Raw genomic sequence first — 5,311 nt, forward strand, 5'->3', positions numbered from 1 at the left:
TAGATTCCTATGTAAAACTTGATCAGTTAAATCGCCTGTACAGTCCCGAGTAGTGTGAAACACCCTGCATATAGAATGAATAACATCAGGCAATGGACTAGAACGCTGTCTCACTCACTTCTCACGTATTGCCTTACTTTTATGTCCTTCGACTTGTACAGCCTCTGTCTCATTTCTGGTGTTCTATGTAATGTTTCTCTCGCTATATTTTATTCCTGGTTGCATCTTAAATTCAAACTGCATATTCTGGTCAACATTGTCAAAAGTTTCTGTATCTAAAGATGTTATAGATATGGGTTCTGTTCCCTCCAAATGGATTTTCCTCTAGATCGGCTTCGGTAAGGTGCTCCCTTCCGCTCTAAATAGTTTGTAGCAGTATTTTCAGCAAGCAGTTATAATAGTGGTGGTTTCGCTGATCACGATTTGCCTTATGTAGCATTGGTGCTATTACGCTTCTCGTTTAGTGTGAGGATTTAGCGGGTATCTCAGCTGGCGTACTCGTTCAGGAGTGGAGCAGCAAATCCCGGCAGAGTGAGTCGTCGCCAGCTCCGCTAGAGCCCTCTGGTAGCGAAGCCCTGCGCTACAGACAACTGACTGTGTGAGGGACCAGTAGCGACATCTAGCAGCGATGTGGTGAAAAGGAAATAGTATTGCTAAAAGTTTATCCACGCCTTTTAGCATTTAGAATGGAGATATGGCACGGAATTTAATAGCAAAAGAAAACAGCTATAGTAGCAGTCTCTCTCTCGCAATGCAACAATAGTACAACAACAATAGACCAACTGAATCTGTAGAGGTAGTAATAAAATTTCTTTTCTGACCTGCAAGATACTTTTATATAAAACTGAGCCTGAGAGGTTGTCATGAAACTACCAACAGAAATATTATATGAGACATGTAGACCTGTCAGTAAAATTCGTTTTTTTAAATGTTAACTGTTTAATTTAGCATTCAGCTGACATAAGACCAGGAGAATTATCCTGTATCATACAAACAAAGAGTTTATCTCATTAGTGACCTGTATCCTATCTTAATCTCATTTAGACACTTGAATAATTTGAAAAAAAGGCCTGTGTTCGTTTTGAAACTACAATTGCTGACAATATACACTTATAAATGGCACTGAGTGTGAACGGTTACGAAACGATTTCTGATACAGAATTTATTTATTATCGTATAATCAATCAGGATAATTAAAAAAAAAGGCAGACTGAGACACCTGAAAATATCTTGTGTGATGGTATTGATATAATATTTTGCATTTCTTTGACATTGAGATAATTTATTCAGTATTATAGCCAAACTTACTTTCATAATTACCTACAAGAAAATGAAAGCTGTTTTGGTATTTATCTTAGCAGCATTTAGCACAAAAAGGAAAATTAAACTTATTAGTTTTTTTAGTGAGGATTTCATTTCATTGTTGCAATCCTACTAATGTTCATGATACTATGCAGTTTCTTGCGACAGTGAGATGTCTTATGTAGAAAGTACCTGGAAAATATATGTAGATGTGGTCTGGTGAAGAAAGTGTGCGTATTGAAATTTAAAATAAGTGATTGCAGCAGCATAATGAGGTATATTTTGTAGTGTGGGAGTGAGCTCCACGTGGGATCCGAAGCACGGACCCCACGGGGGTGCCCGGCATGCGCCACATGCCAGGGCAGAGGTGGAGGCTAGTGTTCGGAAATCTGAAAATTCCAGCGCCGGCCGGGGATTGAACCCCGGCCCGGCTGGGGCTAATAGCCCCAGCCGAGGCGCTGGAACGTTCCAGACCCCCTTACCACTAGACCACCGGGGACCCCGGCCGTTTCCTGCTCTGAACTCGGTCTGGTAGTCCTGTCACACTTCCTGTTGTCGGCTGTGTTTACATCGGACGCTGAGTGGCATAGTGTAGCCGGCAACATTAGAACGCTGTGAGGGGGAAGTGTTTACCTCCGACTGGTAGCTGTCCCCCCTACCCAGGTGAAGTAGCTTTACAGTTACCAAAGACATTTGAAATCAGCCTTTGCGACTGTATGCAGTCGACGGTTGTTAATCGTTTGTTTCAACCTGTTCCCAAATGCCTCGAGAAAACCGAAGTAACTTCTTCACTAATCGAGGCGACTGTCACATGAAAACGACCCGCAGACATTCTATAATTACAAGTCAACGCCTAGCTTACACCAGATAATTCTGTCTGTTTCATCAGTTGTTTTAACAGTGCACGAAATACCACAGCATATTATTAATCCGTTGCAAATAAATTTCTGTGTGTGCAGTTCAGGTCTGGGCTGTAGAGTTTTCGTGAAAACGTCGGGATAAAATCGTAACATGTGTTTCATATTAATATGAAATTTAGTTAACAATATCTTTATTACAGTGGTCACACTCACAATTTTGGACTTTTCAGTGGCTGGGGTACGATATAGCCTTTGAGTACGTTATTGCGTTGCGCAATTTCTTCCTTTTTTTCCGACTCTGAGGGAGCTGTCACCTTCTCTCAGCGCTGCCCTATTTAGGCTTCTGGGAGGGCTTTTCTCACGTTTTCTGTAATTTAGAGCATATTTACAAGTCCTGAGACGAACTCTTCCTATGTGTCGTAGGTTTAAACTCAATATAGATTTTCGTTTATATTCCAGCGAATATTTTTATTTTCTGTTACACCTAGCGGCGCTCCCTAAGCTGTTCATCGCAATGACACACAAATGAGAATCCTAGCTAACAGCTTCACCAGTTTATAATTTTACATAAAGATGATTCCTAACAATGACCCGCATATGCCAATACAGGCAATAAGTGACAACCACGTGGACCTAACCTTTGTTTGCGCACTGTCAGTCTCGTAATTAATAGTGATTCAAATCTGACGCCATTTTGTCACACAAGGAACTTCAACCACGGAGAAAGTAGACGTTTTTCACTTTAGGATATTTTCCAGGAAGTTTCCGACATTCGTAAAACAGAAACGAGTTTCGACGCTGTGGAATGCAACGAGAAGTAGCAGGTAACGAATTGTTTCGGGATTCCACCATCCAAGCTGCAAACGATCATCGAGCGGAAAGATAATGTTTTGCCCCCTGCTGAACACCAAACCCACAGACAGTCTGGTTTTCTTTTTGTGAAAGTGAAAATTGAACCATTGTGGGTGCTATGATTGTCAGTTTCCATTAACATGACTCAAGCAGAGTGGCAGGTATTATAAAAAACGGTGCCATATCTTGGCGAACTTCTTTGATTTGTTAAGCACTGCCCTAAAAACAGCAGAATGCCAAAGTTATGAGGCTTGATATCATTACAGCCCACTATAAACTAGAGATTGCTTCTGCCAAGTAATCAAAATGTGGTCCATAAAGAAACTTTGTTATTCCAGTAGGCAGCGGGTCATAGATGTTTAGTATGCTTGAGAGCTGTTCTTTGTTCACACAGTGTTACTCATGAAAAATGACATCTTAGGCATGTATTGACCTAACCAATGACAACTGGCTTTGGCGAAACTTATTACAAGTCAATACCTGTTATGTGTTCAGTTAATGCATTTACACATTTGTCTATCTGGCATAGCAGTTCACAATATTTTTCCCTTTCTTCTGTGGTGAAGAGGTGGTTTGTTCTCTCACACCCCTAGTCAAGAGGACCAACTGTCATGGTCTTAAATAGTCCTTGATTGGCATACATAATCCTTCCTAGTGTCTCTAGATCTTTCAAAGGAACATAAACATCTCACTTCATTTTTCTGTCTCTTCTCAGCCTTGAGAACCCAGTTCCGTGCACCACCAAGATTATATAGCCACTGGCCTAATTGGAGTGATTCTCACACATTCTAATTTCTCATTTCATCGCCTTTTAGTTTTTTCTTTGCTTTCTACTAAATCACAAGTTCTAGAAAACTTGTCTATTAAGTAAAACATATGCTCCCAACATAAAGGAACTTGCAGACCACACAGAAGACCTGAAAATTTATTTTGATTTTGGAGCAGAACAACTGGTGTTGGCAGTAAAAAAATTTATAATTTTGGTGTGGAGCAACCTTACTTACCTTCTATTGTTGTGACAGAAATACTAATAAACAATTAACATGTATTTGGTCCAAAGAAGTTTATTTCTACAGTGTCTGCTAGGATGCCATTGTTTATCAGTGAACAATGTAAACCACAAAAAAGTAAATGAGAATAATAGGGTTTAGGAGCATACTTGTCACAACCATTGTAGTGGAAGTGCTTCTGCTATGACTAACATTGTGTGAATGTTTCTATCTGGATGACAGTAAGACCATGGTCAGTACTGGAACCTGAAAGTACCTTATCTTGCTCCTGCCCTTCTGCAGTAATATAAAAATGAAACAGAGTGTCTTCCAGTGTAGAATTTTAACATTTTAAACTAGTTCCTAGAACATGTTTCAGTATTCAGGTTGCAAAAGAAATTTTTGGAGCATCTGTCAACGTTTTCAATTGTATAACTGTGTCAAAATGTACGTACGTCTTGTTCAGCAGTATGCAGTTTGTAAATATTTCAAGAGAGATGCTCTTTTTAATTTATTAAATGCCACATCAGTAAAGTGGCAATCTATGGGATCAAATTGAGGCAGTTTTAATATTGGAACTGGTATGGCCTACAGATGCACCATTGGTTATTTATACTAAACACAAGCCTTAGAACAAAATGAATAGCACTGAATGTAAACAAAATTTGAAAGAGGTAAGTGCTGGCACAGATTGCATTGACTTGTTTATCGAGTTTTGTATTGTTATCAGAGCTAGTAAAGTTATTGCCAATAACAATGAACATGAAGGAGTTATAAGTCTGTCTTGTATCAATTGGCCAAAATTGAAAACTAATCGGTTAATGTGAGAACAAGGGGACATAAGTGACAACATAATCTGGATCTTGGTGAAACAAACTCAAATGAATACAGATATTATTTAGTTACATTTACTAGCTGTTCTAGTTCCCCTCAACAATGTACAACTGCCTTTGGCTATGAGATTTAGCTTTATTGCAGCAAGAGAGAATGGACGCAAGGTATTTCAGTGTGTACTACAAGTATTTTGATGAATTTTCATTTTCAACAAGTAGTACATTCTGGCTGTAGGCATACAATTTTAAATGTATTGGGCCTAATTATTGTTTCTATTGTAAACATGACTAGCATTAGTGGTCATGTAAAAACAGTAGCACATATTATGTAGCTCTATTTGCTGAAGAGCTACTCAGGTCAGAATATTACAACCTATTTGTAGCCCACCTTATTGGTGAAATTACTGTAGCTGTGAAGTTGTCATTTGGAAAAGAAGCGCACAATAAAGTATTTTGAGACCAGCAGAAGTGCTTT

Source organism: Schistocerca gregaria, unplaced genomic scaffold (assembly GCF_023897955.1).
Source record: "Schistocerca gregaria isolate iqSchGreg1 unplaced genomic scaffold, iqSchGreg1.2 ptg000387l, whole genome shotgun sequence".
NCBI lineage: Eukaryota > Metazoa > Arthropoda > Insecta > Orthoptera > Acrididae > Schistocerca > Schistocerca gregaria.